General features: G+C 39.3%; 1 protein-coding gene across 1 annotated transcript in view; it reads right to left on the reverse strand.

Annotated features, from left to right (window-relative positions):
- Positions 1-22,369, reverse strand: part of AUH (AU RNA binding methylglutaconyl-CoA hydratase) — a gene marked incomplete at its 5' end in the record, with an annotated part of 122,163 nt that overhangs the window by 86,383 nt on the left and 13,411 nt on the right. The gene's annotated exons all lie outside the window — the stretch shown is intronic.

Raw genomic sequence — 22,369 nt, forward strand, 5'->3', positions numbered from 1 at the left:
TCCAAAAAAAGTTAAGTCTATTTTGAGACAATGATAATTTAAATTGGTCACATTAATTTTCCACAGATTTCAAGGAAAACATGGACTGTCAATGAAAACCAAAACCCCAGAAACATCCCCCCACCAAAAATCAAATTATCTACCACCAGATTTTCACTAAGTATACTCTTCCCAATGATCCTCCTTCTTCTCATATTAAAATAGCATATGAACAATAGCATTAATGTTAGCATTTCATCTGACATACACTTTTATTGTCCCAACTGTGTCACAAAGTCCAGTAAATTCATGGTTTACGTATTGTGCTCATTTTACTCTTTTATTGGTAGATCATGAAACACCTAGGATGAATGTTTTCACACTCTAAGACTATTTAAGTAGAAAATTCTGCAACAAACCTAGTACCGTTTTTCAGCTCACTGATACCTATTTGCTGATACCGATTCTTGACTAAGTTACATACCATATTTTTTGTTCTTCCAAAAATGTTACAATCTGATTTAGTTTGGGTTTTTTTTTCATGAGTATATGAAAGTAATTCTGCTTAGAAAGCACCCTGTAACTAGAGATGGTAACAAAAATGTGTTATTAACAATTCACTGATGTGACAAACTAATATTTTCTCTGATACGTGCGTACAAAACCAAAAAGAGACAGAAGTAATAATAGTAGCCAAATAAAAGGAAGAAAGGAAGTCCATTCCTTTATAGAGGAAAAATACACAGAAGGCAAAATCTGCATACATACTATTATTCTTCAAAGTGCAACATTTGCATTGCAACTTAGTGAATTTTTATTCCATTTGGTAAAAATGGAATAGTTAGTCTCTTGGCACAGATAAACAAGGCATATAACTATGTTTCTCAACCCCAAGAATTAACTATCCCCTCATGAAAATGCACTGGACTCTGATTAAGATTGTAACTGAATTTTAAATTCAGCAGTCTTCTACCTTTCCCAACTTATCTCCTGTATATCTGCTTGACCATCTTCAAACATATTTCTACACATACTTTTGTTGACAGCATCAGTTCAAATTCACAACTTTAGTCTAGCTCTGGGAAAATCAGTATCTCAATCTGACATTTTTCTGATAGATATCTGACTGCTTTTTTTAAGGTAATATGCCCAAAAAAAGCAGCTGTCTCTCTCCTCCTACTCCCAAGCACAGCAAAGATACTCATCTGACTAAGACTTTTTTTCTCCTTCTGTACATGCCAATATAAAAACAACGAACCATCATTGTTACACTGACTGCATTTGCATGTTTCCTGCTAAATAATGTCAAGTTTGAGTTGCACTATCAGACACCTTGCCAAAAGCTTCCAAACCACCTTCCAGGACATGTCCAAGACAATACGATAGCATGACTGAATGGGCAGTATAGAACGGGAAATACTCTAGTCAAGTCTGCACTGCAGCTGAACTCAAATTGGTACCTTAGTAATTCAAAATCAATGCACATACAAATCTTGCCATGAACATGCAAAGCAAACAAAACTTGCATCCATAAATCTGTACAGAAGTCTAAATCATATAAAACAGCAAGCGCTTTTCACAAACATGTTTTATATGTATAGGGGTCTGTAGCTAAAGCGAACTTTACAAAACATTGCAACAAGATTTGCTTTACAAGTTTTATCAGCAAGTATGCAAACGAAAAAATACTTCTCTGGTATCAGTTAATGTCTGCATCTACCTTCTGCAATTCTGTCCAAATCACTGACTACACAAAAACAATGAGGAACTGTGTGCTTTATGAACATGAACATTGTATAGCTATGCAATCTGGCTCAAAACTACCACACACCAAAATCCTGCTCACTGGGCACACCCTGGAAAAGTATGTAAAGAAAACTTCAAGAGAGGCACTGAAACTAAAAAACACACCTAATATTACTGTTAAGAAATTCTGCTATGAAGATATGACCAAGGCAATTTTAAAGTTTTGATTTATTCAAACTTTTTTTTGGGGGGGGGGGGCGAGGGGGGGGAGGATAAAATTAAAAAAAAAAAAAAACAACCCCTCTAAACCAAAAAAAGTACAGAAAATGCAGATTACTTCCTTCACTGAAAATACGTATTTCCTTGAGAATACTCACAGAAAACTATTAAATTTTCAACAAACTTCTGTTGGAATGGATTAGAAGGTAGCACCTTAACCACTTCTGTAATCTTACATTCCCCATTTAAGTATTTCAACCTTGTAACTGTGAAGAAAGTGGAAAACGTTCTTTTCCTAACCCCTTCCTATTTTAGCCTTCCAAAGCTTAATAATAGCAAGTGATACTTTTTTCAAGAGAAGACTTTTAGGCAGAAATGATTCACTGCACTCTAATAGAACATGTGCCTTGGCATCCTCTGGTTCAAAAGAAATGGAACTGCCATCGACTTAATACTTTTGCTCCTGTTCTAAGTTTCAATCACTGATCAAAGAACCCATGAAGAATTCCTTGACCCAGATAGCAGAGAACTATTCACGTATTTCTTCGAAATCTGTTCTGAAGTCAGAAGTAGGAAAGGTTAACTTTCTGAACACAGCCATGAAGGAGAATGAAGGTTCAACCAGAGACTTCTGCTGTCTCAGATACTGAAGAAAAAGATGCCTCCTTTCACCCCAAGATTCCTATTTTAAAGTATCTTAAAATAGTATTTGCTCAACTGTTGTGAGCAAGAAAGTAGTTAGGCTTTTGAAACCACAAAAACTCTCACAGAACTAACCTCTCTAACTTTCCCATCAGTCACTGCTGAAAACTGCAAGCCAATCTGCTTCCCCACATCCACTCCCCATGTGAGTTCAGGACTCCACACCATGCTGAAATAAGGGCTATCTAAGCTCTTCTACTCAGCAGCAAACTCTGTCTTGCAGATTTGATTGTACAATGTCATTATGACCATACAATGTCATTATGACCATACATCCATCTACTGGTCTGTAACTGAAGCATGAATCATGTTTTTTTCTGTATTAGTCTTTCTGGCATCTCAGTCTTTGTCTCACTAACTCTTTCTCATTTCTCAGAAGTGTTGCAAAAGTTAATAAAAACTGTGATTCTAGCAGTCATGCTCTCCAAATCTCACCTCTTTGCTCCATGCACTTTACAAACTCCCTTTTAAAGACTACAGAACACAATTTTCAAATTAGTAGCTGTTAGAACAAGACAGAGTGGTGCCACAGTGAAAGACTGCATTGAAAGTGCAATCAATTCATCCTATGGCTGTATTAGGATTTAAGACAGGTGCTCCCCACTTGTGAAGGTAATCATTTTGAATCAAATTAATTCACAGTATTTATGACCTTAACTGGTAGGAGAGAACATTCCTGTAGGCTTCCAATAGTTGGCACTTTCAGTCTAGAAAGTTCTTGCAGTATGTGCCTGAGATTTCACAATGCTGCCAGAGATGTTTTTATTATTTTTTCTTTTTTTTTAGAAAGCCAAAGGCAGTCCAGCTAGACAGGAATATTGCTGTTATTCACCAGAATTTTTCCACCTACACACGTATAGGACAAGGATGACTGCTTATCTTAGAGAACGCACCAAAAGAAACCAAGTTTTACAGTGATTACTCTGAACCTATGTTGCTTGCCTTATTTGGATATTTTCACACACTTCCTAAACAGAATTTATATACTGCTGAAAAGCTAAGTGATGTGCTTGAAAAATCTGTTCCAACATTTTTGTATAAGCCTCACTTTCCAAATACCATAAATGTCTAGAAATTTTCCTGTACAGTACTGTTCAACACTGTGCTTTAACACGTACTTCCAAAACACACCACAAAAACTATACACTAAAAAGGCACCAAACTTAATGGTTTATAAATCATCCTTAAAATTTGAACTTACTTGGATGTTTTTATTTAAAAATTAAGTGTTTCAGAAATCTGGCACACCAAAATCAAACACTGAAGTTATTCTAAGTGCCAAAATGCCTCTTCTCTGAGAACAGGAAAAAAACTGACACATGCACAGGTATTTGAAGTAGAATAAGGCACTGAATTCTCACTGTAGCAATGTGATTTTGAGCTTGCCCTTTTATCTTGCCAAGCAAAGACTGAGCAATTCTGTTAGCACATCAAAACTTGACTAATAAAGTGACATCTGAGTATGCAAAGATACTCTCTCGCATACTCTGTCCTGTACCTCTGTATCTTGTTGGCAAGAATTCGGAATACTGGAAACTGCAAAGCAAAGACATAATCTGAACATTTAACAACCCAACAAAACAGATTAAGGAATTTATGAAGGAAATTTACAATGCCTTCAAGTAGGAATACAAAACATGCACCAATTAAAAGGTTAAAACTGCTCCATACCCACAACTTACTCCCAAAGTAATTAAGAGTAGTATGAATTGATACCCCACCTTCTCCACACAGTAGAATAGGTAAGATACTGAACTAAAATACTGAGGCAAATGGCCAACTTGCACATACATTATATATCAACTTCTAATTACTACCCAAAACCCTCACCCATTAGGATACATGTAAATATTTTCCAGCAGGAATAGTGAGGTGATTGTCCCCCTGTACTCAGCCCTGGTGAGGCCAGCCACACCTCGAGTATTTTTGGGCACCTCAATACAAGAGAAAAGTCAAGGTACTGGAGTGAGTGCAGAGGAGGGCAATGAAGATGGTGAGGGGCCTGGAGAATCTTATGAAGAGCAACTGAAGGAGAGCTGGGGCTGTTTAGTTTGAAAAGAGGAGGCTGAGGGAAGACCTCATCACTCTCTATAACTACCTGAAAGGACATTGTAGAGAGGCTGCTGATGGTCTCTTCTCACAGGTAGTTAGAGACAGAACAAGAGGGAACAGCCTCAAGCTGTGATTGGGTAGGTTTAGACTGGACATTCATAAAGAGATTTTCACAGAAAGAGTAGTCAGACATTAAATGGGCTGCCCAAGAAGGTGGTTGAGTCACCATTCCTGGATGTGTTTAAAGTTAGTCATTTGAATTGGTGCTTGGGGATATGACTTAAGGGTGAACTTTGTAGAATAGGGCCAATGACTGGACTTGATGATTTCAGGGGTCTTTTCCAGACTGAATGATTCTATGATTCTGTGTCTCTCCTCAAAGGTAGTTGTGTGCCCCTCCTTGAATTTCTTGCAAGGGCTTCTTCTCAGTTAGCTAAAAATATTAGCAGAACCCCAGTCAACTCTTATGAGATTAGGAATGCCCTAAAAGGGAGCTGTACACGCATATTTGAGGGCAACACTATAGTAAACTTATGTTCAAACTCAGAAAAGTTTACCAATAATTTTTTCTCCAAATTTCCAATCATTTCAGAAATGCAACCTTTACATCCTGAAATCTGCTCAGGACAATTTAATTCCCAATTCTGGAATATCACAGGAAACAAATGTATTTATTTATAGAGTCAACTCCAAGGCAAGCAAAATTTTGTTTAAATAGAACTAGTATTTGTTAAATATATACACCACAGTAATAAATGTTATGCTGACAGTTATACACTTCAAGTTACTATCCTTAAATACCTTCTAAAAAACAAACAAAAAAACCCCATAATTTAAAATTTATGTTAACATCACCAAGTAGGTTAATTGTATTTATTTTGCTTTCAACTACCATTTTCCTGTGAGTAAAGCTACACACTTGAAATACCATAGTATAAGCCGAAGTCAACCACTACTGAAATCTCTTATCTGTGTAAAAGAAAAAAATGTTTTATGCTTTGCAGACAAAATATGCATGCATTCCAGTAAAAATTTCTTTACCCCTCCCCACCCAGCCAGACTCAGAACACTCTAGTCATCAGAGCTACTACTGATTGCATTCTTGAATAAAAATTATTCCAGTCTGATCAATTAAGGACAGATTGCTTCACAAATTGTAACTATTCTTGACTATCTTTCATAAAGTAACAAAAAGTATTATCATCTACTTGGTGGAAAAATAAGAAAGTCCAGGCTGGAAGAAAACTCTGAAGATCACCTGGTCCAACCTTCTGCCAAATGCACAGCCCTAGATTCAGTTATTCAGGGTCTTTTTAAGTCTTTAATGCTTCTGGCAAGGGAGATTCCACCACCTCTCCAGGAAAACCATTCCTACATCTAATTCTTTAATTAATCACAATGAAGAATTTATTTCACCTGGATGGAATTCTCCTGAAGTAACTTGGACCCACAACTTCCTGCTTTATCACCACAAACTACTGCTATTTTGTGTTAAGCTTACTGACCCCAGAACACCTGCATTCTCTGCAGCAGAGCTATAGAGAATCACAGAATCACTATGGTTGGAAAAAGACCTTCAAAATCCTCAGGTTCAACCATTACCTAGCACTACCTGGGCCACTACTACACTGTATCCTTGAGCACCATACCTAGATGACTTTTAAATTCATCCAGGGAATAATAAATACCCCAGCCAGTGAGTCCTCAGTCTGGGTCTGGTACTTAAGATTATTCAATTCTGGGTGCAGGACTTCATATCTATCTTTGTTAAACCTCATGCAATAGCATTACCAGACCCAGCATTGATTCCACTCATGACCAGCTAACAGCTTGACTTCAAGGTATTGACACTGCATCATCCTTTGATCTTGGCAGATGAGCCACTTCCCACAGTCTCTATGTCCAGATTGCATCTTACAAAATTTTCTACAGGGATGACAGAGAAAACCATGTCAAATGCCTTGATAAATTTAAGGTAGATTGCATTCATAACTCTTCTCTCATCCACTAAGCAAGTGGTTTCATGACACATGGCAACAAGGTTGGTCAAACATAATTTACCCTTGGTAAACCTGAAGGGTTTTTCCAGACACTCTTTTGGTTTTCATGTGCCTAGAAATACCTTCCACAAACACTGGTTCCATTATTTCCCCAAAGACTAAAGGGAGAGTGACTGGTTTGTAGTTTCCCAGATTTTCCTTTTTGCAGATGGGTGTACTATTTGCCCTTTTCCCATCACTTAGGTATGATATACGGTGTTTCCCCAGAGCACCAATTCAGATACATCCCACCAGATCCTGTTCATGTATATGCATCCAACTGGTACAGCTGTCTTCTACTGTCAGTGGCTTATTCTTACTTTGTTGTTGCTTCTTGACACAGAGACTTGAAAGCTGATCTTTCCCATGCAGACCAAGGCAAAGAGAAAATGGGAGTTTTTCCATATTTTGTGTATCACTCATAACTAAGCTGCCAGTCCCATGAACCAGTGGACTATAATTTTCCTTGAACTTCTGCTTGATACTAACGTACCTACAGGAGTTTTTCTTGCTTTTCTTGACACCTTGCAAGTTCAAGCTCCAGCTGAGCTGCTGTCATTCTAAGCATACTTATGCATAGCTAAGCAATATTTCTGTATTACATTCTGGGAGTCTGTTCCATTTTCCAATGATATGGTAAATTAAACAACTCCTCCAAAAATAGATTATGGATATTTGAGAGATTAAAAAAGAACAACAAAGCTCCTCTTTCTACTTAAAAAAATAAAAATTTAAAACTACAGAACACAAGATAAACTTGCAATGTACTGAATACTCTTAAATACTTGGAAGATTCTATAGTCAAACTGACTCTATCAATACTTGTAACTCAGCTACTAATTCAGAACATTCAAAAATGAAACGTAATTTCATCAAGAATCATAGTTTTTATTTGTGAGGAATGAAGGATCTGACAGTTAAAGAGACAGGGAAAGAGCCAGGGAGCAGCACAGTTCCCTCTGTTCCAGGATGGGGCAATAAGAGATCTACTCAGCCACTTGGATCCCCACAAGCCCATAGGACCAGATGGGATCCATCCTAGGGTGCTGAGAGAGCTGGCAGATCAGCTGGCCAAGCCACTCCATCATTTTTCAGCAGTCCTGGCTCACTGGAGATGTCCTAGATGACTGAAAGCTGGCCAACGTGGTGCCCATCCACAAGAAGGGCCGGTTGGATGAGCCAGGGAATTACAGGCCTGTCAGCCTGACCTCAGTGCTAGGCAAGATTATGGAACAGGTCATCTTGAGCGCAATCACAGAGCACTTACAGGATGGCCAAGGGATCAGGCCCAGCCAGCATGGATTTAGGAAGGGCAGGTCCTGCCTGACCAACCTGATCTCCTTCTATGATCAGGTGACCCACCTGGTGGATGTGGGGAGGCCTGTGGATGTAGTCTACCTGGACTTCAGCAAGGCCTTTGACACTGTTCCCCACAGCAAACTCCTGGCCAAGCTGTCAGCCCATGGCTTGGATGGGAGCACACTGCAATGAGTTAGGAACTGGCTGGAGGGCTGAGCCCAGAGAGTGGTGGTGAATGGTGCCACATCCAGCTGGCAGCCAGTCACTAGTGGTGTGCCCCAGGGATCAGTGCTGGGCCCCATGCTCTTTAACATCTTCATTGATGATCTGGATGAGGGCATTGAGTCCATCATCAGTAAATTTGTGGATGACACTAAGCTAGGGGCAGGAGTTGATCTGCTGGAGGGTAGAGAGGCTCTGCAGAGGGACCTCGACAGGCTGGACAGATGGGCAGAGTCCAACGGCATGAGATTTAACACATCCAAGTGCCGGGTTCTGCACATTGGCCACAACAACCCCATGCAGAGCTACAGGCTGGGGTCAGAGTGGCTGGAGAGCAGCCAGGCAGAGGGGGACCTGGGGGTACTGGTCGATGGTAGGCTGAACATGAGCCTGCAGTGTGCCCAGGCGGCCAAGAGGGCCAGTGGCATCCTGGCCTGCATCAGGAACAGTGTGGCCAGCAGGAGCAGGGAGGTCATTCTGCCCCTGTACGCTGCACTGGTTAGGCCGCACCTTGAGTACTGTGTCCAGTTCTGGGCTCCTCAGTTTAGGAAGGATGTTGACTTACTGGAACGAGTCCAGAGAAGGGCAACAAAGTTGGTGAGGGGCTTGGAACACAAGCCCTATGAGGAGAGGCTGAGGGAGCTGGGGTTGCTTAGCCTGGAGAAGAGGAGACTCAGGGGTGACCTTATTGCTGTCTACAACTACCTGAAGGGAGGTTGTAGACAGGCAGAGGTTGGTCTCTTCTCCCAGGCAGCCAGTACCAGAACAAGAGGACACAGTCTCAGGCTGCGCCAGGGGAGGTTTAGCCTGGAGGTTAGGAGGAAGTTCTATACAGAGGGAGTGATTGCCCATTGGAATGGGCTGCCCAAGGAGGTGGTGGAGTCACCGTCATTGGAGGTTTTCAGTAGGAGACTTGATGGGGTGCTTGGTGCCATGGTTTAGTTGTTCAGGTGGGTTGGATTGGTTGATGGGTTGGACACGATAATCTTGGAGGTCTCTTCCAACCAGGTTTTTTTTTATTATTATGGGAAACTTTCACATTGCAAATAGAATAAGTTGATTAGGTGGTGTTGGATGATAGGTTGGATATGATGATCTTGAGGGTTTCTTCCCACCTGGTCTATTCTGTTCTATTCTATTCTATAAAATATTTACTACCCAACAAAGAACTGCTGACCATTTGCTTATGAAGATCAGTTTCTTCTATGAGTACTACTGAAAAGATTTTACTCATAAAATATGCAATTTGCACTCTGCCTTTTCTATTCTCTGAGATTTCACATTTTAAACTTTAAATCAAACCTGTACATTTAACTGGTAAAACTGAAATTAAAGGACAATTGCCACAGAGGTTAACCTCTAAAAGAACAATTATTCTAAATTAATATAAGCTAGGGTACATATTCATTACCACTAGGAACAAATTTTAATATGCAATGAATAAGTAACCAAAAAAGTAAAATCAGTACATTACAACTGGACCATGCCTTAAGAGAGAGTAAATATACTTAAAAGCTAATTCTGAAGCCCCAAAGATCTATAAAAAACAGTCACTGGCTAAACACAGAGATCTTGGCCCTACACCTATCTAATTAGGTTCTCTCTCAGCCTTTGGTACCTCTAAACACAAGCACATTACAGAGGTTATAATACATTTTTCATAATTGCCTGTTAAATAACATTTTGTCTGATAAACTAGTTCATAACATAAGGTTATCACAAGGTTTTTAAAGCAGCAGACTTCATAATTTGCCTTTCATAACTTAAAAACAACCACCTACCTTCTCTAGTAATCATTTGCTTTATTGACAGCAACTATGAATCTTGTTCCTCATTGGTATAAACAAAATTTTATGCACACCACATTAATTGAGTCAAAAAATAAATAAATAAAAAAGGGGGGGGGGCATTTGCATGATTCTGGGCACAGTCAGTCAAGAGAGACACAGTTTGACATGAATGATGCTATGGATGTTTCCCACTTAAGGAAGTAATTTAAATGAACTTTAAAAAATATTAATGCTATATAATTTATATTCCTGAAGCTTCCTAAACGTGAATTTTTAAGTAAAAACCTAGTACTTAATATTCTTCCATACAAGACTTTCTGTCATAATTCATTTGCATGATCTGGATATCTGCACTTTTTGCACATATCCCCTCTGAGCCACAGAAACGTTCCTGAAAATCATCAAGCTGTGAAGAACAAACAAAATGTCTGTAATTCCTGTATATTTGTGCCCTTGGCAGGATGCCAGTCCTGAGTGTTCACTCTGGTAACACAGCAGTCTTGTAGCTCCACCGGCATAGGTTATGTCATATATTGCAATAATTTATACCCAAATCAGTGCATTTGAAGAACTAGCTGCTAAATCAGCTTCCATAAATGGGACATTTCAGAAAGTACAACTTCAGTGGGATTTTTTGTTGGTTTCTTCTGTTAATCTCAAGCCTTTCTTGAAGGCCGAAGTGGTAATTTAGACCCGTTTCCTCCTCAAATCCAGTAATTCTGAATACAAATGACCCTAGCCTTTTATACAGAATCCCTTTTAAATGCCTATGCAAATTCAGACCAAATATAGATTGAAGTCAACTGGCTCTTTTTCCATCCTGTCTGTTCAGTGTTCAGCTCTAAATTTAGAAGCACCCAACAGTATTCCTCCTTAGCCTTTTCTGCCACAAAAAAACACCCCAAAATCACCACAACAACAAAAAGGCAGCTAATGCACCTCGCATGCATTTTCTGAATTCATCTTCACTTGAGGAAGGGGGGGAAAAACAAAAAAGGGATCATTACAGGGATCCTGGTCTCACCTCCTGAAAACTAAGCAAATTTTTCCCCAAACACCAGTAAGTTTTCTTTGGGACACTTCCATCACCCAACAACTGCCTCAGCCACTCACTAGTCCCTAGTATCCTCTTAAAAATGGTCAGGGGTTGGAACACCTCTGCTACAAAGACAGGCTGAGGGATCCAGGGTTGTTCAGCCTGGAGAATGCTCTGAGGAGACCTAATAACAACCTTCCGGTACCTGACGGAGGCCCTACTGGAAGGACAGAGAGAAACTGTGAAACTAATAAATCAGGACTAAAAAAAGATAAGCATGGAGACTGCATCATCCTTGACTCTCAGATTGAGATAGAACCAATTAAGTAAAAGACAGTAGTGGCAGTAGGAAGGTCAACTAGAAAGTGGTTAGGAAACAAAACCACAGACTCTAAAGTATCAAATCTTTACAAATCTGTTTGTCCCAATCTTCAAATAATCCCTCATGGAATACAACAGCCCAGTGACATAAACATGGTAAAACCACGAGTTTACACTTCACATCAAGGTAACAATAAATATCACCATTTAATAAAAGGCAATGTATGTTGTAATTATTACTCAATAATGAGATGATTTTTTTTTAACCAATAGAAACAGTGCTACTTCCTACACCACTTGCACTTCTGTTATTTCCACAGTAAGTATTAGAGAAGTACTTCTTCAATACAGTCATACTAGCTGTCCAAACATTCAACTTCCCCAAAATACTTTTGATTTTCAAATTTGACTTCACTAAGAGTTTCTACATCGTGCCTACAACATGATGAACACTTGCCTTCTGGTAATTAAACATCATTAAATTTTCATACAGAATAGCATAGTTCAAACAAAGAAAACCATAAGAGCTGTATTTTGTTGCCCTACTAAATAGTAACTCCAAACTTAAAGTGGAATCATTAATTGTTATTTCTATTTACTACACATCTTCCCTGAGAAAATCCTCTGAAGAGATCAGCACCAGAGTTCTTGTTTTTTAAGCAAAGAACAAAAAGTAATTTACTCCACAGAATAAGAATGTATGGATATTTTAACACCACTACACTGGAAAAGACCAGATATGTCTCATTTGTATTAATTGCAATAGCTTTGCAGTTAGTCTGCTTGTAATCCCTCTAATGACAAGTCACACAGAGTCTTCTACCTTCTGATTAATAGGCAGGCATTCCTAAAACTTGCTAGAGGTATGATTCTTCATCTTTCTTCTTTATTCTTGAGTAATCAGGAAAAAATAGACATCCTTCATCACACTATTACAGATGACTGACTTAAATCTTTTGCATAGACCATTATTTGACTACTGCGTAAATGTTTTTGTAATGGTAGAAGAAATTATACTGCTGGTCTTGTCTACTTTGACTGGTAATTACTACAAAGATAGTTAACCAACAGCACACCCAGTTTCATAAGCTGTAAATAGAGGAGGAAGTATGTTAGGTGGTAAAAAAAAGGAGAAAGTCAGAATCTTTTTTAAAGAAGTCAATATTCAGGTATAAATCCTATTAAAGAAAGGGGGAGTTCTTCCAGAGAAAAACCACAATTTGAACTGCTGTATCACCTGACTGTAAATGAAGGCATGGGTGAAAGCCTTCTTTATTACCCTCCATTCCATCCTGCAATTTGAAATGCATTGCCAATATCTCTTTTTTTTTTTTTTTCAGTCTATTGTTATATCATCTGGAAACTTCCATCAGATCAAGATTTGATGACACTGGATTCTGTGCAGCTATGAAGCAAGTGATAGTTTCACTGGAATATCTAAAGAAGCAGGTAAATAATACATGTAGCATATGAAAACACATCCAAGTGCCGGGTTCTGCACATTGGCCACAACAACCCCATGCAGAGCTACAGGCTGGGGTCAGAGTGGCTGGAGAGCAGCCAGGTAGAGAGGGACCTGGGGGTGCTGGTTGATCGTAGGCTGAACATGAGCCTGCAGTGTGCCCGGGCAGCCAACAGGGCTAATGGCATCCTGGCCTGCATCAAGAACAGTGTGGCCAGCAGGAGCAGGGAGGTCATTCTCCCCCTGTACACTGCACTGGTTAGGCCGCACCTCGAGTACTGTGTGCAGTTCTGGGCCCCTCAGTTTAGGAAGGATGTTGACTTGCTCGAGCGTGTACTTTTGTAGGAATACTCAAACAGGAGAAGAAAACTCTTCAAGGTTGAATATACAGCGGTCAGCTTTGGCAATTTTACATCTATTCAAAAAGCTTACATTTTGAAGTCCAGAAGGAACCAACATCTCTGGCTCATATTAATATTAGGCCAGCAATCAAGGCCAAAGGCTACCCATTTCATATAGCAATGTGTGAAAGTAAGGGCTAGTAAGCATTTCAGGGATGAGCAGGAACATCTCTTAATTGTGCTTTGTTCACACAAAAATCAGACAGGAAAACAGCAGCTACATTTCTCATAAACACCAAGCTAAGCAGCTCACAAGCAGTACTTCCCCTTATTCCCAGTGTCCCCAAAGACTTCAAACTTATGCAGAAAAATAAACTAAATTGCTTGAAAACAGCAACATTTCCCATGCACTGAAAATATTTTCAGCACCACTGTTGCAAACTGAATCCTGGTTTCTAAGGACTTGTTGTTTTAAAATACTTCAGAGATATTTGATCTCTTCTGGATTTTTTTTTGGTGGTTGTTTTTTTGTGTGGTTTTTTTTTTTTTTGTTGGTTGGTTGGTTTTTTAATCCCTTCTATTTTTAAAAGGCTATCCAATAGACTTGTCAGCAAATTACTTCAGAGAAAGAAAGGAAAGGAAAGGAGATCCAACACTGGAATAAGCCATCTGGAGGGGCTTAACAAATTATACAGATTGGTGGTAATTGAGACGAGACTTCAATCACTTAAAAACCGTGTCCATCCACGTGTCAGTCAGTTCCAGCTGGTGACAGAAACACCACCAATAAATGTTGTAATATCAACAAAAGGTTATTTCTTATATCCTGCAAAACCCTACTGCTTCACTATAAATATGAACTACTTAAGTTGAAAAATACTGAGGGACATTGCAGACAACTGCACTTTTTTATTGTTAAACAGTTTTTTGGGGACTGTATATTGACTAAAATTAGCAGACTCCACGCAAGAGTCATGGCGTTTATTTATCTTTAAAATGTCTTTTGGTGTATGACACTACAAGAGTTGTTTGATTTGTGTAAACAGAAGCATATGTGGATTTCTGTTCATTACAAGACACATGTAACATTAACATTTAAATAAAGTAAAAGAATGTACAAGGAGAAAAACTTCAGAATGTCTTCATTTTCATATTACCTGTATTATTTTCACAAAGGAAAACATTTTGAAAGGTACACAACAAATAAACACTGACTCCATATAAAATACTTAAACTATATAAGACTCAAACCATTTTCACTGTTTCCAGGTGTCAATGTTTTCCTGCACAACTGCATGAACATATGACAATTGTGAACACAATATTCTGCTATATTTATGTGGATTCTTCTACATTGTTCTCCTCTCCCTTGAAGAGCTGCATATTCAATCTAAATGCTGGGAAAAAATAATCTTTTAAAACAGTACACTCTCAGCGTAGGTGTCCTTAAAGGAAACCAGTCTAAGTGGCAAGCAAAGACAAGAGAAAGTATGTATCTTCATTATTTAAAGATTTTCTTTATATCTGTGGCAATTAGAAGACATGTAAGTAGTTGTATTGTGTGTTATCTACACTTTTTATAGTAAGAAGCAGATACAAAACTAACTGTTGTAAATCACCTCAAGATGAAAATGTCATGATTCAAATAGGTCTAAATACCTCTGCTACATGACAATTTTACTATTTTCAAAGGCAAGTTGAAAAGAATTCTTTACCATGTAAGAGCTATTTTTGCCATGTGTTGTGCACATGTATTCTATTTCCAGCACACGTTACCAGCAAGCATATGAGACCAGATTATTTTTACCAGCAGGTTTCTCAGCTAAGGATATAAATGGCAAAGCAAGCTCACCAATAAAAAACAGGTACCATAGACACGTAGCACACTAGGGAACTGGGTCAGTTAGCTCATACAGCATATTGTGAAACCTGCCTCAGAGAAATGTTAAGAAAACCACCAGCCTTTATTCACCAATCAAGATGTCAAATATCCACAGACATGACATGAGCATTTCAAACAGAGGTAACTACTCAATTTGACTTAATATTTATGGAACAGATCAGGACCTCAGACATCATACTAGAAAGTCAAATGTCCTGAGGTGCATATGGGAGTTTAAAAAAAAAAACTCATCTTAGCAAAATGTATTTACCTTTGGCATCCAGGGTAGCAGGGTTATCCTTATCAATTTAGTACTACCAGGGACAAATCAATAATCCTTATCTTTCTGTTAAATTCATCTTCACCTGGTTTTAGACACTTTAATCAAAGTTTTTAACCATTTTCTGTGAGCGTGGACAAGTCAGCATAACTTCTGACAAAAAATGGATTTGTATGCATTCCCTGAAACTGTAGCAAGAGCCCTACTCAACAGCTGAAACTAAACTTGCAGCTTTTGAGAAGATGTAGGAGAGTATAAGACAATCACAGAATTTACACATACTGAAGATTTTATTGCTTTCTTTTAACTAGGATTTTAAGAAAATTAAATAAAAGAGAACTACACAAACTAAAATGAGCACTGAGACCACGTCAGAATCAACCAAGTGGCTTAACAGCCCTACTGACCTGCTATCATCACCAAACCATGAACAACTTGATTATCACCAAAAGACAAAATTCTGTCTTACGAAGTTATCTGCGTTTTCTCTGCAGTAAATAAAATTCCACTTCAAAATATGCAATGCTGTATTTAGAATCTAAAATGTATTTATTGGAGAGATGTACAAGCTGCATGGAAAGGCAGATGAATTTCCTGAACTGCCTTATTACAGGTTAGGATACTAACCCAGCTTTTAAGGGATTTGGGGAGGGTGGGGAAATGAAATATGCAAAATTAATCTGTAATGTAAAATAATGAAATCTGTAACGTAAAATGAAATCTGTAACATTTTTCCATCCCAAGATTCAAAATGAAAAATTTAAAGCCAAAGTGCATTGCTGATGCAGGCCTATAAATAAAACCAGTCAAACATTTTGTGATTTAGGAACACATCTCAAATTGGTCATCCAACACAGAATACTCTAAACCAGTGCCGGTCCAGACTCCAGGACAAACTGCAACTGTCCACAGCTACAGCAATGTGACTAACAACCCCCATAAGGCATGTCTCAAAGTTTGCACAAACTAGCAATTGTGAAGGGTTAGAAGTACAGAAAGAATCTTTTTTCAAAACCTGTGTTTCTACCCAAATAGAGCCAACGATAGGTTTGGATTAAAACCAGTGTCGTAGTTTGGGCTGGGTGCCCTCTGCTACAGGGGTGTTTCCTGTGTCCAGAAGTCCAGCCCAGTGGGTGGAGACAGGAAATTATGTATTTCTACCATAATCCCTGCGCCACTATAAATTTACAGCAGGGTCTGGGCACTTCCTCTTTTCCTTCCTCTCCAACACCCCAACACCCGGTAACTGGGGGAGATGTCTCCCGGCCATGGGCCTGGCTAGGCCCAAAGCCACGGCAGGATGGGCAGTCTCAGATCTGGCCAGCCGAGACTAGCCTAGCTGGGGGGGAGGAAGGAGCCGCCCAGGTTTTGGGTACACCCTCAGGTGGGGATGGGATCTTTCTAGGTCTGTTTTGGGGTTTCTCTTGTCACTGTGCTTCTGGCTTTATGCACACACTCACTGTTTTCTATTTAAACTTTCCATCACTTTTGCAATCCGTTTTGTCCGAGTCGTTATTTCTGCCCATGGTGGGGAGAGGATCTGCTCCAACCCATTACAACCAGTTAACAAGTACATCCTGAAATGCTAAGTTCTTGAGCTCACAACTGCATTCAGAATACAGAACAGGACAAAAAAAAGTAACTCTCTAGGGATGCAACATCTGTTGGAACAGCTTTTAAGCGGCTTTAAGTACCCTACTACCAAAGTTAAAAGGGAGTATAGTAGCATTATAGTTAAGGTGGTATTCATTACCATACAGGACATTTTTAGACCTACCCCAGCTAATGATTCAAGATTTCACTATCATACAAAAGTACTGTTTTTTCTGGGTTTGACTCTGGCTGGAAGGTAAGCCCCTACTCAGTTTCTTCCTCAGTCCCCACAAGCACAACAGAGGAGAGAAATGGAACAGTAAAAAGCAAGAGGAAGAGGGAGGGAAAACAGCTTGAGGACTGAAATAACAACAGTTTAACAGGTACAGGGAAATGAAAAAGACAAATGATGCAAAAGCAATCATCTGCCACCAGCAGACCAAGGTTCCAGCAGTCACAACCAAGGCCTACCCTGAAAAAAACCAACCCAGTTCTACTGCTAAACATGATGTCATATTTTATTAAATATTCCCTTGCTCAATTCAAAACAGTTGTGTCCACTATGCCCTCTCCCAGGTTCTTGCCCATCCTCAGCTGACTTGCTGGCAGAGTGAGAAACAAAGAAGGCCTTGATGTTGCACAAGATAGCTTCAGTGACAACTCAAACACTGGCGGTGTCTTATCAACACTGTTTTCATCATCAATCTAAAATATAGTACCATAAGGGCTGCCATAAAGAAACTTAACTCCATCCCAGCCATGCCTCGTTTTATCATACAACTTTTTAAGAAAAACCCACTAGTAGTCAAAGCATTTGCTAGCATACAGGTGAAACAACACAAACCCTTCAAAATACTTACAGGGACCTACAGAAACCTGATACATACAAGGATATTAGAGAATTTAACAGAACTACTTTGTGACTTCAAAGAACCTAAAGACACTACTGAAGCCTGCGAGGCATATTCCTGTAGCTATTAAATCAGAGCTATCTAGCTGTAATGCACCTGGAGGAATCTACACAGCCTACAGCTTGCTCAAAAATGACTACTTACACCACATAAAGGATTTTCCTGAAGAGTCGAATCTCAAACGTCCCTCTCCACTAATCCACTCTAGCAAATCAAAGACTGAATCTTGCAATTCTCAGACCATGACCCACAGAGACATCTGAAGTCATCTGGTGATGGTTATGCAAGTTTCTTAGTTACATCTTTTTTGCTAGAGCCAAGTTAATTTGTGAATCTCTATGTTACACACAGATAATTATAAAAATGTCATGTACATGAATAGTCATATAATTACAATCTTCAATGATACAGGATGGAAAGGGGGAAAGTGTGAAGCATTTAAGCAAGTGGTAGTACACAAAGTTCTGCAGAACTGCTAAGCAATGTCACACCAACTATATTCCAAAAGTCAAATCCAACTGCAGCAAGTATGGAATGCAGGAAGTCATCTACATGTAAACTTTGAAGAGTGCACTTGTGTAACCTGATAGAAACATTAACTAATACACTTTCAAAACCAAAATTAAGTGCACTGCAGTTGCAGCAGATACATAATATAGCTATTGAAGATGCATTTCCAACCGATATAGGCTCAAAGAAGCCAGCTACATCACTAAAGACATCTGTGAATCAAGCCTTAGTGTATGAACAAAAGATTAAAAATACAGACTGAACTGTTTCTGATTATTCTCTAAATATTTTAATAATAATAGAAAAAAAAATATTTGTTATATCTAGAAAGCAAAGTTCCTTTATAAGAAGAATGCCAGGAGAAAATTGTTTGACTACCTAAGGACGTAAGGATATCCACTGCAGAACACAGTTCTCCCTGTATACAATATTCTGTATCCACCTGGTAACTTTTTTAATTTTAAAGTCTATTCTGGTAAATTTCACTCCAGGAAAGACTTCACTATTTGAAAACTCATTGTAGCACTTGAAGAAAGTCCACATATCAATTCATTAAGCTATTTTTAAAAGAGTATTTTTTAAATATGATTAGGGGTTTTTTAAATCAGCAAAGCTTAGTTCAACTTTGCTATATTCTCCAATGACCAAAACCACACTTTAATTCTGCTTTTATACTTCCCAGCATTCATAAGCCGGATGAATGACATCAAGTACAGTATAGCCTTCCGGTGCTCAAAATTAGTTCTTCAGACAGATACTCATAACCCCACACTTCAAATAACTGAAAGGTGTTCTTTGTAGTTCCATGTGATTGTATTAGAGTTGTAATGGTCTAATGCAAGGGTTAACCTGCTTGCTTCCTGAAGCCAGAAGTGAGGGAAAAGTAACACACAAAAACTCAGGATTGAGATGAGGTAAGAGTTTACCAAATAAATGAGATAACAAAAATGCACAACTACCTTAGCTAATAATCTAATTAATCTGATAATACAACGCATGATTACCTCAACTTAGCCTATTTGCAGACATGGTGCAGCAAAATACAGAAAAAAACAGCACCAAACAAAACCAGCAGTTACTCCACTCCCAACTTGTCCTCATCCCTGTGGAAGAGCCAACACCCAAAAACCTGGAACCCAGAAGCAGCAGACAGAACAGGATGCCTCCCATGTTGCAATCTGAACTTCAAGCCCCATGATGTTTTGCTCCAGACAGTATTTTTGTTTTTGAAGCTGGCATGAGTGCAGCATGGTATGAGTAAGAGCAGCAGATTCAACTCAATCCATGCCAAGAATTCAGTTTTAGTTAAATCTTATGCTAGTAAAACACTAGGTTTGACCATTTCTGAAAGTCACTGTTCACAAATACATTGACTCTGCTTGGCAAGATGAACCCTATAACTAAAGGACCAAATCAAACAGATTTGCAATTTTAGCTAAATTTTAAGTAGCAGCATGAAGCAAGATGGCTTCAATTGTAATGGACAGTAAGAAACAAAACTGCTTACTGGTATAAGTGAACCTTCATTTCCACTTTTTTTATCAGATATCACACAAGATAAGGAGTGGTCAGATGTTCCATTTCCTCAGCTTGAAAAGGAAAATCTCAAAATTATATCAATCAAGGAAAAAGACTGATAGAAATATGGCTCTCTAGCTAGCTTTCATAATTTATCTTTCACCAATGGTCTGATCTTACTCATCACCTTTATGCTCACAAATCACAGTGTGCTATGGTCTACAGCTTATTCAAGACCAAAAAAGGAAGAAAAATTTCATGGAAATATCCACAACTAGCTTCTCAGCTGAAAACAAACAATTATCAGAAACTTTTTTTGCTACAGCAATGCTAGCTGAGAATAACACTGTCTCTATTTCCAACAGAGCAAATGAAAAACTACAATACAGGAGAAAAGCGCACTGTGGCTGGAAGTACTTTCAATTTGAAGAGTCTCCAATCAGCAGAAGGATGAAGCAGAAATCAAATGTCTTTATAAATTGTTCCTGGCACTAAAGGAGTAACTACAGTTGTAATTAAAGAGCCTAAAAACAAGAGGAGAGTGACACACTATCTCATAAGCAACTGTTTACAATGCACGAAAAGAAAGACATCTAAACAGATACCCTGCACAAGACTGATTAAAAGAATTTTGCATCTCAAGTAAGGGATGGAAGAAACAACCACGAAGTTACAGATCTAGTCTCTTGGGCTGAAGTTAATCCACTTTAGGTTTCTACAGCACTAATTACACAGTACCAGTCACTACTTCACTCAGCTGGAAAGTTTCCTGACTACCTTTATTTAGCTAGTTTTCTACACAAGTTTCTCTGACACTTTGTATGACCAGTCCATCCTTAGTTTCATAGTACATCAAGATACAGGTTTTGCCTCAGCCTTACTTTGAAAATCCATAGTAAGTGAATGTGGTGGATTAATTTTGGCTGGCAGCCAGGTGCCTTCCAAGTCACTCAGTGAGACGGGGAGAAAACATAATGAAAAAGCTCAAGACAAAGGAAGACCACTATGGACAAAACAGACTCAAGTTAAGAAATGATAAATCTAATTTGTTGGTAATTAAAAATAGAAGTCAGATAGTGAGAAACAAAAACAAAACTAAAACTAAAACCATCTTCCCTCACTCTTCCTTATTTCCTGATTCAACTTAATTACTAATTCTTCTACCTCTTTCACGGCTGGAGCAGTACATAAAAGGATGGGGAAGGGGAATGGGGGTTGCAGTAAGACCACTTCACCACTCCCTCCTTCTCACACTTTTCTGTTATTCCAGCACAGGGTCCCTCCCATGGGAGACTTGTTCACAAACTGCTCTAACATGGGTCCTTCCCAAGGTACAGTACAAGAACTGCCTCAGCATGGGTTCATTCCACAGAGTACAGTCCTTCCAAATCAGAAAAATTTGCTCCTGCATAGTCTACTCTTCACAGGCCCAGGTTTGGTCAGACCTTACGAATAGAATAGAATAGAATAGAATAGAATAGAATAGAATAGAATAGAATAGAATAGAATAGAATAGAATAGAATAGAATAGAATAGAATAGAATAGAATAGAAATTAACCAGGTTGGAAGAGACCTTCAAAATCGAGTCCAACCTATCATCCAACACTATCTAATCAACTAAACCATGGCACCAAGTGCCTCATCCAGTCTCTTCCTAAGCACCTCCAGTGATGGTGACTCCACCATCTCCCTGGGCAGCCCATTCCAATGGCCAGTCACTCTTCCCATGAAGAACTTCTTCCTAACATCCAGCCTAAATCTCCCCTGGTGCAGCTTGAGACTGTATCCTCTTGTTCTGGTTCTGGCTGCCTGGGAGAGGAGACCAACCCCCCACCTGGCTACAACCTCCCTTCAGGTTGTTGTAGACAGCAAGGTCTCCCCTGAGCCTCCTCAAGACTAAGCAACCCCAGCTCCCTCAGCCTCTCTTCATAGGACTCCTCATGAGCTGCAGCATTCCTCAGGACATGTCCACCTGTATCACCTCAGGGTTCTCCACGGGCTGCTGTGTGGATATCTTCTTCAGAGCTGTCCTCCATGAGCTGCAGGGGGACAATCTGCCTTGCTGTGGTCCACTCCTGGGGCTGCAAAGGAATCTCTACACCAGTTAGAGAACTTCACCTACCTCCTCCTTACTGACCCTGGTGTCTGCAGAGCTGGTTCTCTCTTATTTTTTTCTCACTCTCTCTTGCAGCTGCCACACATGGTATTTCACTGCTTCTTATATATGTTATCGTAGAGGTGCCACCAGAGTCACTGACAGGCTCAGCTTACCCTTGGCATATAAACCCAATACACTGGTTTAAGCATTGCAATCACCAATTGTGGTGGTTTAGGCTGGGTGCTGGCCCAGATGCCACTGCACAGGCCACACCTGGGAGGTCCCAAGGGGTGGGCCCAGCCCAGGGGGTGGTCACAGGAACCAGATATTCCATTCCCATAATGCCCTGCTCCCCTATAAAAGGTCCA

Source organism: Dryobates pubescens, chromosome Z (assembly GCF_014839835.1).
Source record: "Dryobates pubescens isolate bDryPub1 chromosome Z, bDryPub1.pri, whole genome shotgun sequence".
NCBI lineage: Eukaryota > Metazoa > Chordata > Aves > Piciformes > Picidae > Dryobates > Dryobates pubescens.